At 46.8% G+C, this 12,176-nt stretch overlaps 1 protein-coding gene and 1 long non-coding RNA gene across 3 annotated transcripts in view; one reads left to right on the top strand and one right to left on the bottom strand.

Moving 5' to 3' along the window:
* The window catches only part of LOC132011515 (uncharacterized), a 38,113-nt gene extending 31,307 nt beyond the window's left edge, over positions 1–6,806 (top strand). The window contains exon 4 of one of the 2 annotated variants that reach the window (XR_009402394.1): positions 5,790–6,806. This is a non-coding gene — a long non-coding RNA (uncharacterized LOC132011515). Of the gene's footprint in view, positions 1–2,461; positions 2,708–5,789 lie in introns of those variants that run through there. The other variant, XR_009402395.1, reaches the window with a different exon arrangement.
* Positions 1–12,176, bottom strand: part of ITPR1 (inositol 1,4,5-trisphosphate receptor type 1) — a 327,611-nt gene that overhangs the window by 9,638 nt on the left and 305,797 nt on the right. The window lies entirely within an intron of this gene.

The following is a 12,176-nucleotide window of genomic DNA, read 5'->3' as shown; positions in this document are numbered from 1 at the left end:
TTTCTCTCTCAAAAATAAATACATAAAATCTTAAAAAAACAAAAAACTAAATACAGGGGAAAGGGTAGGTTTCTGAACAACTTCCCTAATCTATAAATAGGAATGCAGCCACTGCATTACATGGCTAATGAGTGGTGGGTGGCAAAATATATAGAACATAAAATTTTCCATTGAAGTCACTTTTAGCTGTACATTTCGGCGGCACAAAGTGCAGTCACACTGTTGTGTAACCATCGCCACCCTCTACTCCTCGGGAACTTTGTTCGTCTTCCCCATCTGAAACTCCATCCCCATTCAACACTAACTCTCTCACCCCTGCCAACCACCATTCTATTTGCTGTCTCTGTGAATCCGACTGCTCTAGATACCTCATACTGTGCTGTGTATTTTTAAAAAGCATTATACTTGGAAAATCATTTGCAAACACTCTGGAAGTGAAATGAATTTTGAGATCCCAAGTGTTCAGGCATTTACCGGATATGCGTATGTATGCTTTCACTTGGTAGGGGATGATCAGGAGGCTGAAAATGGGGAATGGGCTTCTTGTTCAGTTTCCCTCATTGTCAGCTTTTGGAAATACTGCTCTATTCTTGTTTCCTTTTCCTTCCAGTTTGACATCATTGATAGGTGCTATCGGTTGGTGTAAGAAAGGCCCATTCAGTCTCCATCCTTTCTTTTGATATCTACAGCTTATACCTGAAAATAGTTTTTCTCACCACTGGTTAACCAAAGGGCCAAGACTCCTCTTCCTATCTTTCTTGTACCCACAAATGCCTTTTTCCTAAAAAGTATGCATTGTGTATAAGTTCTGTACAGGGAGGCAGGAATGAACAGTAAAAGCTAATCAGCACAAGTTAAGGGGGAAAGTGGACTCAAGTTCACATCTATCTGGTGTCATTTCTGACTGGGACCATTTTGATCTCCTCAAAATCAACCATAACTGACATTCTAACACAAATCTTGCCCATCCCCTTACCCCCTGCCAGTATGCCAGCACACCCTCCCCCCGCTATATTGCTAATGTGTATACACCAGAGGTCAGCAAAATTTTTCTATACAGTATTTTCTGATAGCAAATATCTTTGACTTTGTGGACCATATGGTCTGTCACAATGACTCTGCTACTATAACCTGAAAACAAGCCACAGGCAATACATGAATGAGTGTAGCTGTGTTCCAATAAAACTTTATTTACAAATGCTGGTGGCAGCAGCCTGGGTTTGGCCCATAGGCTAGAGTTTTGCCAACCTCTGTCATAAAATAGAAGGCATCAACATACTTAGAGTCAGATACAAAATCCCACAAGACATGTCTAAATGTTAAAAAGCAACCAAGACAGTCTAGCAATATTGAAGCCAAATGAGAACTAGTTGAGATTGAAAAATATTATGGGGGGTGCGTGGGTGGCTCAGTCATTAAGCATTTGCCGTTGGCTCAGGTCAGGATCCCAGAGTCCCAGGATTGAGCCCTGCGTTGGGCTCCCTACTCAGTGGGAAGCCTTCTCCCTCTCACAGTCCCCCTGTTTATGTTCCCTCTCTGGCTCTGTCAAATAAATAAAATCTTTAAAAAAAAATATTACACGAATAAGGCAGACCACACTGGCAACGTGACATCACTCCTACTTTAGAGTGTTGGCTTAAAATATCTGGGGAATCTGTAAGTAGGAACTCACTAGCCCTTTAGCATCATGAGTGCAGAAACCACCTTAGTGCAGTAACCAGAAAACGGCAGACACTTGCTAAGTATTTGTGGAAGGGAGGAATGATAAACCATCTCTATTTCCTGCATGAGCCCTCAGAGAAAATGATTAAATGGTGAACCTCAGTTGTTTAGAATAACTGCCGGAGGAGAAAATGATGATCTCTACCTTCCTGTACCAAATACCCTATGATCAGCACTTCACATGTGTAAGCCCATATTCATTTTGACCAATTTCCCACCACAGTGTAATGGGCAAAAACACCATTCAATGAAATACTCCATTTCAAAGATGACCGACCTAAAAATTTAAGGTGTTCCCATGTCTGTAGTCCGTTTTCTGCTGAGTGTCTACAGCAAAGCAGAGGAGAACAGACATTTGAAAACATTTAGCTTGGTGTTGCCACTGAAAGGCAGCAAAGGTAACCTGTCACTGATTATATTCACTGCTCTTGAGTCAGTCCTTCAGATATAGTCATACCTTCCCACCGAAGAAACATCCCTTGTTCAGTGTCTGTCCAAATCTAAGGGAGGAATGAACCGAACTGCTCAGAAGAGGGTACCTACAGGGGACGAGTGGCTGGGGGTTACTCGCACTGGGGCGAAGCAGCCCATGTTGGGCTGAGGGAGGGTGTGGGCCCGGCTGGTGAAACTGTGAGCCGTGCATTGGCAAAGCACGAATGCACTAGGATCACAGAGCACGAGGCCGGCCCAGCAGTGAGAGGCCTCACCTGTCCACAGGCACTGCTCTCAATTTTTGCAGACTGACAGCCCCCCACTCCCACCGCCAGGAGAACAGCTTGAAGAGGAAAGATCCAGCATCCTATTTACACTGTACGGCTTGGAAGAGCAGAGAGACACACCATCGATTGGGACGTGACAGAATGTCATGCCAAGAAGGAGTTCAGAGATCATGGTCACAGTTGTATGTGTGGTGCAGAAAACTAAGCTCTGAAAGGGAAAGTCACTTGTCCCTCCCTGGGGGGAGGGACCTAACAAATTCTCTTGTTTCACAGAGGGTCCCCCAAAAATATGTGGTGCTGATGAATTATAAACTGCTATTATTGAGTTTATTTCGGGGTGAAATATTTGCTAGTTCTTTGGATTCTAATCAAAAGTATAAGCATTATTTTAGTTCCCTGGAAGGAAATATTTTAAAAACAACGTATATTCAACATCTGCTTCAGGGGCACTCCTTGTGTGCATGGTGCTGAGGATTCAGCAGTCAGCCAGCCAGGCCGCCCCTGCCCCCACCCCGCCACGCTGCCTCCTGGACCTCTTTCAACTGGAAATGGCTTTCAAACCCAAGTATGAGATAGGGTTCCTGCCATCACAGCACCTGTTGTTAATGAGTGGACAGACATTTAAAAAGGAGAAAAATGCTATAAAGCAGGTTCTGCTCTGTCAAATGAATGGCAGAGAGTAGGGCCACAGAACGGACCAGCAGTGATGACGGCTGACTGGAGTTCTCCTGGGGAAAGCCATGGCCCCACAGGAGGGTTGGGGCTTGGCCAAACTAAAGGCAGCATCAGGGCATTCTCAACCAAGGGGGGTGGCACAGGGAAGAAACCAGTTTGCCTGGAGTGGGGGATGAAGGCCTACAGGTAGAGGCAGCTCAGACTGTAGAATGCTGTAGAAGAGACTAAAGTGTGGGATAGGCGCAGGAAACAGTAACCAGGCGCAGAATGAAGAGGGCCTGGGTCAGCTGGCTGGCCGAGAGGAGGAGGAGGAGGAGAGGTGACCTGGAGTCCCTATAGGCCTGCCTGATGAGATGCAGAGAGAGGGACAGATGCAAACCACTTCAGCGGTAGGGCAGTGAGCATTCTCCTGTAGCTGCTTCACTACCAATGTGCAAGTTAATGGGAAACGGCCTCATCCCGTTTGAGAATGCATCTGAAATCTAGCTCTCAAATCTTGCGATGTTCCTTTGCTTAGCAAACCCCCCATAAAATAGAAAACACAGATTTCCAAACAGAGTACGCATTAATGAAGTCTTCAAAAGAGTACAGAAAACTGATGCAAGAGTCTACACATAGCTTAAAGCTCAAGCAATAATTTCTTTTCTCTGTTCCAATAGCAAGTAACCAAACGACCACAGATTCCCACCTTCTTTCATGATCTATTCGAACAAATGCAAAATGCACAGACTTCACTTAACAATTGTTTATTGAACATTTCTAATTTCTGTGCCTGGCCTCGGGCTGAGTGCTGAGGGTCTCATGACAAGCAAGACCAGGTCCCTGCCCCAGGTGCTTCAGCGCAGACTGTGGTCATGGGGCAGTCACTTCTGAGGGGCTCCCGACTGGTGACTGCCTAATGAGTACCTGCTGGATGAATGGATGGGGTCCATCAGAGTAAGGATGGCCGCTACTGGCATCTGTGCTCCTCATCTCAATGGCTAAGAAGATGCACTCAGATCTCCTTTGTCTTTGCTTTACTTGTGCTTCTCTGCATGAGATACCTGTAATCCTAGGGCAGGAAGGCCTGGCCCGGAAGTACATAACACCAGACAGAAAAGAATGCATCTTTTTTCCATTTCATTCGATGGTAAATTATTTAAAAATATTTTAATATTAAAATAGGCCCGAAAACTGCACATGAAACGGAATCAAATTTTAAAAATAGAATTAAAAAATAAATCCATGATTTAAAGGAAATGTCATATTTGCCCGAGGCTACTTTGGGCCATAAACTCTCATCCTAGGGCTGAAGCTTCATTCTCCAGCTCAGGAGAGTCCTTCAGTGCTGAGCTGGGAAAGGAGTTCTCGTCTAGATATTTACTGGCTACCACCATACAGGTTCTCCCCCAGTGCTTTCCTTAGACTCTAATATTTAACAATGAGACCTAAAGTGGAGGAATCCCACTAAAATCCTAAAGCATAGGAAACCAGCTCAACTGCAGAAATGCAAGTATTCTGGATGGCATGTATTATTATTATGTATTATTGTATGTATTATTAGCTTTTCTGTGCTGAGGTAGGTAAATCCCCAAATCTGAGCTCCTCAGTGTTGCCAGTATTTTAATTAAATAATCTTCCTGGGCTGTTAAGTCAAATCTCAAATTACCAAGGAGTACCTACTGGTTAAAATTAACTAGCAATTCTAGCCAAACTGTTCTCTCAGCTTCCATTTGATTTTGTACCCAGCACAGTAGGAAAAGCTTTGCTGCAGGATGAAAGGTCGCTCACTGACAGGATCCCCCATCTATAGAGAATCTGAATCTTGAAGGGAAGATGTTTAGACTCTCCCAATTACTAGTATAGGAGCAGAGAGAACACCTGAATCCAGTGCCTTCGTACCTAACTTTCCAATGAGATGCTATGCTTGCTTGAGTGCTACTGGACTCCAGTGAAGCTGGCTGTATACGGCTCTCCAGCTAGTAGTGTTTGCAGAATCCTGCCTCTACGTGTACTAAAGATCGAAACCATGTCTCAGTGTTTTGGCTTCTGCGTTTCTTGAGAAAATCATCTACAGCTATGGCATTCTGTCTATAGACGAATTCAGCGTGTGTGTGTGTGTGTGTGTGTGTGTGTGTGTGTTTAGGGAGGTGGCTTTGGGGGAGGCTGTGGGTTCACCAAGCGTCTGTCAGTAGCATCTGTCACTCTGGGTCTGAGACATCCCTCTGTGCTTCCCTGGCTCTCCTTGCTGCTGGCATGTCGCATACCAATGTCATTAGGCACTGTCTGCCCTGGTCCTCCTGCAATCCAGCCAGGGCAGTTCCCGTCACAGCAAGCGCTTCCTCTGTCAGAGCAGACAAACTGACTGAAGCCACAGCCGGAAGCAGGCTGACCACAAGTGCTAAAGTTCTGGTTAGTTCTTTTCTAGGTAAAGTTGGAAAAGTCCCTGCAAAGGCAAACATTGAAGTTTTAGACACGGGGGCGGTACTGACCTCTTGAAATGTCCTTGACTGGAAAGAAGGAGGGTGTGTGTGTGTGTAGTGTGTGTGTGTGTGTGTGTGTGTGTGTGTGTGTGTGAGAGAGAGAGAGAGAGAGAGAGAGAGACGGAGAGACAGAGAGGAGGAGGAGAGGAAGTTGGATTGTATGATGCAAATGCTAATCATTCTGAGAAGAGGTTTTTTTTCTTCTTCCCAGGTTCAACTGAAGAAGCTGTTCTAAGAAAGATGACTGAGGTAATCAGTCACCTTCCTCAGAGAAAGTCCACTCAGGTAGAATTTTATTTACTATGTAAACAATGGAACATTTATTGCCGAATCCCTTGTTCCTTTATAGCTAAGCTAGAGAATTGAGATTTCTTGGTGGGGGGCATGAAAGTAAAAGAAATGGTCATGGGAGAGAAGATGGGTCCTGGATAAAGAGACCAGTGGCTTCTCTATCTCCTTCACAGCCCCGAGGAGAATCAAAAAGGTAAAGACTGTCCCTTTAACTCAGATGGCGTGTGTGTTTCTCTTTATTTTACCAAGCAGGATGACAAACCGGGTTTTCCCAGAAAGCCTGGGGATGCGCAGAGGATAGGAGTGACTAGGGAAGGGAGGAGGGCAGGGGAGATCTGAAGATCATCCTTAACTTTCCAAACGCAGGAATATAGGACACTTAGTAAACTTTAAATTTCTTGCCCCTTTTATGGATGGGGATAAGGTTATTTTTACTGAAGAAAACTAAAATAATTTACTTAAGAGCTCACCTTTGTAAGATCACAGCAAAAAACAAAACCCAGAATCTGTTTGTTGCTTTAGGTGACAAATGGTGATAATGATCTCTATGCTCAGTTAGTTTACAATTGCTCTTTATAGCAAATATTATACGCTAAAAACAAGTACACTAAGAAATGGATCCCAACTATGGACACGGTAAAGAGATCAGGGGTTGGGGAGAGGGAGGGATGAGGTGGAGCACAGAGGATTTTTAGAATGGTTAAACTACTATTTGCTGCTGTAATGGTGGATACATGTCATTATACATTTGTTAAAACCTGTAGAAGGTGTAACACCACGAGTGAGCCCCAAAGGAAACTCTGATCTATAGTTAATAGTAATCTATTTGTTCATCAACTGAAACAAATATACCAGAGTAAAAAATGTTAATAACGGGAAATTGTATATGTATGTGTGTTTGGGGGGGGGGGGTTCAGGCAAGGAGGGATTATACAGGAACTCTGTGCTTTCTGCTGTTTTCATGTAAACCTAAAACTGCTTTAAAAAATAAACTTCATTAAAAACAATGTGTCCCAAATCTGGAATTTGTTGACCAGTCCCAAATCCAAGGATCTACTTCCCTCAGTTCCAAAGTACAGCGAACTCAAACCACATACAGCATCCCTACACTTTATAGGTGCCTTTCTACAACAGCCTGGTGACATTAATTCATAGGCAGGAAGAGGGATGGCCTGAATCAGGAGCTAAGGGCTTCAGGTCACAACGCCCCAGTGTTACAGGACAGCGTGCTAGGGAAGACGTCAGTTCACCGACCGGGGTCTCTGTTTCTGATTTTTTTTTTTTTTTAAGATTTTATTTATTTATCAGAGAGAGAGGGGGAGAGAGCGAGCACAGGCAGACAGAATGGCAGGCAGAGGCAGAGGGAGAAGCAGGCTCCCTGCTGAGCAAGAAGCCCGATGTGGGACTTCATCCCAGGACGCTGGGATCATGACCTGAGCCGAAGGCAGCTGCTTAACCAATTGAGCCACCCAGGCGTCCCTCTGTTTCTGATTTTTGAGAAAGAGATCATGGGACTGCCACCATGGAACTATCATAAGGGTCAAATGGGTGTGAGAAAGTGTCCCAGAAGCTGGAAAGCATTATGCAAAAGAATTATAAATCAATGTCATCAGCCTAAGGTCACAAAGCTAGTCTAGAGTTGGCCCCAGGATGCAGACACTGACTGCAAGTGTAGTGCTTGACTTCCATGCTGGTTAGTTCCTTCCTTTCTGTGGGATTCCATGTTACAGAGATTTCTCTTTGACCAGTGCAGCCACGTGAAGGTCACCCACAGTGCCCCCAACTTTAGGTGTCGGGGGGGGGGGGTCTGCTCTTGAGCTCGGAATGACATTCCCCAACAGGCCACATTATATAATCGTCAGCTGGGCTGGAATGACCACTTACCCTTCCCAGACTCAGTTAATAGTTGTTCTTGGATGATACAGTGTAACAAAGACGGGCCCTTGCCAGTAGAGAGAACCGCACCCATTTCTGATGAAATCCCTAAGAAAAGCCAGCTGCAGAATCACTATTTTCAGTCATTCTAGGCCCTCAGGTGAAGTGATTTATGGGCCCCCTCGAGATTGAGAAAGCAGTGCCTGCCCCGCAGAGCGGCATGGCTGGGTACTTGGCACCTGGGGCTGCCAGGCAGAGGAAGCCAGAGGTCTCAGAAGAGGAAAGGTGGGGCTGGCAGCCACTCTCGGAGTGAGGCAGGGTTGGCCCAGTGGAGACTCCCAATAGAGAACAATTAGGGTAACTTGCCCTTCTCTTGAGCTGGTTCATGACATTTTGCTTACACAACTTCCGCTGCATTTTCAGTTAGCTAAGAAATCTACCAGAATGTTCCCAGAGGTTAGGTATGGGATTTTAGCAATTTCTGTTGGTTTTCCTCTATTCCTATCTGGATTTCATGACTTTTCAACTTTGATCTCTTAGTATCTTTAAGACAGTAATGGTTCTTGTTTTTTGGTAAGCCTGCTTAAACAGCTTTCCAAATTTCTTTGCTGTTTTTGCAGGAAAAGATACTTGGCATTTACCTTTGAACCTACAAACACATACACACCCATTAGCCTCACTCCTAAGCTGCTTCACATATGACAGTGTTCCGCCGAACAGTGTTTCTCAGTCTGTGGGTTTCTATGCTGGCAAACTCTTGACTCAAGTGGTTTTACTGAAGGTCAGCCCTGCCTAGATAGACTCAAAGAAGAGAGGAGAAAGTCCTCTCTCTTACTGCTCACGGACTCCAGCCAGAGCTGGGAGCCAAGTCACCAGCACCGCCACACCACCATGGGGAAGAAAGGTGCCCCGCAGCTTGAGTTTTTCAGGGTGAGAGGTCATCAGCTGTTCCTCAGTCCTTTCCAGATTCCCTGTTTTGTGCACCTGCCCCATGCACTCTGACCCTGAAGACCAACTCGAGTTTTCCCATAGGTCTCCCTCCTGACACCTACATCCGTGCTCTTGACAAAGACCCCCTTTAGTAGTTCACAAACTCCCACCAGCAATTTGAGAGTTGCTTCACTGACAGGTTACTCTAAATATGGTGTAAGAGACCCTGTGGTTCAACTTTCCTTTATAGGTGGTCACACCAAGGCCCTGAAAAGAAGTGGGTTTGTGAAAGGAGAAGCTGAGAGCCTTGTCCACCTGTGTAAACCGCCCCCCCCCCCACAGGACTGCACCTAAATACCAGTAGCTTTTGATTCCCACATTGCTTAGCAACACGCTCACAGGCCTCGTTACCAAGAGGCATCTTGGACTCCTGAGCATAGGTACGGTTGGTCCTTGAACATCATGGGGCTTCAGAGGCACTGACTCGCGCACAGCGAAAATCTGCGGAGAGCTTGTGACTCCCCAAAAACTTAACAATAGCCTACTGCTGATGGGAGTCAATAGTCAGCATATCTTGTATGTTCTATGCGTTGCATACTGTGTTCTTATAATCAAGTAAGCCATATCAGTTATGGTCAGTGTTTAGATTCCGGAGTAACGAAGGAGTTTCAAGTGCAGTTAGGGTGTCTGGGACCACAGGCAACAAGGCAGGCAGCCCAGTGGGGTCAACACTGGGGCAAGGAGCTGAAGGCGGGTCCAGCGTGTGACAGGGAGAAAAACACATTTTTGGAGTTACCATGTCTGCTGAGTTGGGGGAACTGTGTAAGCAAATATTTATGTACAGATACAGTGTGTACAGACATCCATGGACTAACTCACAGTGGGGAGACTAGCACTGGTGGCGAACGCCGACGCCGGTTGCCTCGATCCAACAGTTGGATTGATCCAACAGTTGCCTCGTACAACGCTCCAGACCTGCACGGGCTCACATACAGTCCCCTTGGGTAGACCTCAGTCCCTGTGCTCTAAGTTAGCACAGAAATTCCTCCCAGGCAGATTATGGCTCGGCTCCACTCACTGTTACCAACAAGTGCCCCACACACTCTCTGTGAAGGTCAGAATGTGGAAAATTCAGAGGACGGTGCAGACCCCGGGGTCCCAATGCCAAGTACTTCATGATAAGAAGAAGGCACCTGTGAAGTGCACAGCAGGATGAGGGGGCAACTTCAGAGCTTCTAGACTAGAGGGCAGAGCCTGTGATAAGCCTGGGCGGGGAAACATAAGCTCACCCTGTGCAGCTGCCACCGACAAGAACCCAAGCTCAAGTGCACAGGGTGGGGTGAAGCACGTCTGGCTGGCTGGGAGGCCAGTCCAGGGCTGCTGACACGCTGTTTCCAGCCACCAAAAAGCCAGCGCCAAATCCCTCTCTCCACGTCTCCCTTGCTCTGAGAGTCTTGAACTCTGCCACGGTGCCAGCTAACTTCAGAAAGCATGCTGGGAATCATACCGGAGCAGAGGGCCTCCCAGGCCAGATCCTCACGCACAGCTAAGTGCTTCTGGAGCCCAGGGGACATTTTAATCAAGGCGTGTGGCCCCCCAAGTCAGGCAAGAGAAGCTGATGATACAGCACTACCAGTGCTGAAATCTATGTCCCAGGAACTTCTCAAGGCCCTCCCTTCCTCCCGGCATCCTCACTGGAATTCCAGAATAAAAGTCCAAACCTGTTAACTGCCCATCTGCATGGAAGCAAGGGCTTTCCTGTCACTTTATCACAGCCAGGAGCCACCTGCCTGCCGGGCATATGGTGAAGCACAGATGAAGATGGGCAGGGGAGGTGGGTGCACAGCTTGCTGGCCAATCCTGCACTCTTAAGTCCTGCCTTCTAGGGACCCCCAAATTCTCACTGCCTGGGGCTGAGACCCTTCAAGTTGGCCGTGTCCAGGCAGACCTTCCCTTCTGGGCTCCTACCCCCGTCACTGCCGGCACCCCTCCCCTGCAGACTTCCAGGGCCTTGCTTTTATCGGATTAGGAAACACCAGTCATTCCTGCTGGGGGCGGGGGTTGTGTCCTGAGTGATTCCCTTTGGTCTCTTTACTCAGTTCCTCAGGGCAAAAAGCTCCACCCTCACTTTGGAAAGTGCCTGTCTGCAGACTTCCTAGCAGACTCTCTCTCGGGTCAAGAAAGGTGCAAGACTTGGGTCAGTTCCCCTTTTAAAAGAAGGCAGTGACTTGTAGGTAATTCAGTTCCCATTTTGATCTTTTGCCCTTGTTAACACATTGCTCTCTGACTGTGCTTGCTTCCCAGGTCTTTTTATCAAATACAGACTAACACAAGAGCTGAGGCCACATGCCCTATGGCTTTCGAATCTTCCTTATGGATGTTCAGTAGTGCTCTATTTGCTAAGAAAATATATTTGCTTGGAAAATTTACCCAAAAGGAATTTTCCAACCAAAAAGAGCTCTCTCTTTCATGGCTTTATTGATGCAAATGGACTAAGGCCTACAGAAAAGGCTTACAGAAAAGCGTTTTCCGGGAATGCAGGCTCCTGGACTGGGCCCTCCTCTCTGAAAAAAAGGCACTAATTTCTAAGAGCGTTTTCACTGGCTGCCATGATACTACCTTTGATTTGGAAAATTGTTTCTTTTGCTTTCTATACAACTAGTTTCTGAAGAGATCAAGTGAATTAATACAAGATGGAACAAACTGGAAAATCTCTAGTGGAACAGTGTGTGAGCACGAGACAGAGAGAGAGGGAGAAAGAGGGAGTGAGGGGGGAGGGAGAGAAGTCAAAAGCGGTCTATCTTCACTATGAGAAAAAGTCAGCACCAGGCTTAAAGGATGATGGATCAGACACTCTAATTATCAGGGAGTTCTAACTCTTGAGATGAGTCACCTGGGCGTGGAAGCCCGTCTGTCTATGGTTCTGGTGAATCTTCCTTCCCCTTTAACTTCGACAACTCTCCCCTCAAATAATGGCCACCGAAGGGAGTATCACTCCCTGTTCTAGGCTCAGGGGAGGGTAATGACGTTTCTCAGATCGTACCAAGTCAGAATTAACACCTACTTCAGATACACCCTATGCAAGAGTGGGCTCTCCCTTTCCCAAACTCTTGTCATTTTCTACAACCCCCAGTAGTACCCGACTCCAGGTGGCTGTGCTGGCGGCAGCTCAGAGATTTAACACGCGTCGAATGCCCAGAGCTACCAACTCGTTGATTTGTGCGTTAGCCAGTCAGCATCACCCAGGAGGCCCTCTCCCCCATCCTTCTCCCTACCCCAGTGGGGCCTTTGCTGGGCCTTGCGTCTTTGGATGGCGACTGGTTCTCCTGGGAGGTGAGCCAGTCCCAGGCAGGAAAACCGGATTCAGCCTGACCAAGGGTGGCATGTCCTTGACATGGAGGGTTGTAGGTGCGTGTGTCAGCCCCAGGGTGGGCTCTGATTCCGCAGACCTGCATGGGGTTCTCAGCTGCAGCCTTTCCAGCAAGGGGACCCTGGAGAAGCT

The sequence above is a fragment of the Mustela nigripes genome, chromosome 2, assembly GCF_022355385.1.
Source record: "Mustela nigripes isolate SB6536 chromosome 2, MUSNIG.SB6536, whole genome shotgun sequence".
In the NCBI taxonomy this organism is placed as follows: Eukaryota; Metazoa; Chordata; class Mammalia; order Carnivora; family Mustelidae; genus Mustela; species Mustela nigripes.
Note: the sequence above shows the minus strand (reverse complement) of the source record. Positions and strands in the feature narration are given on the sequence as shown.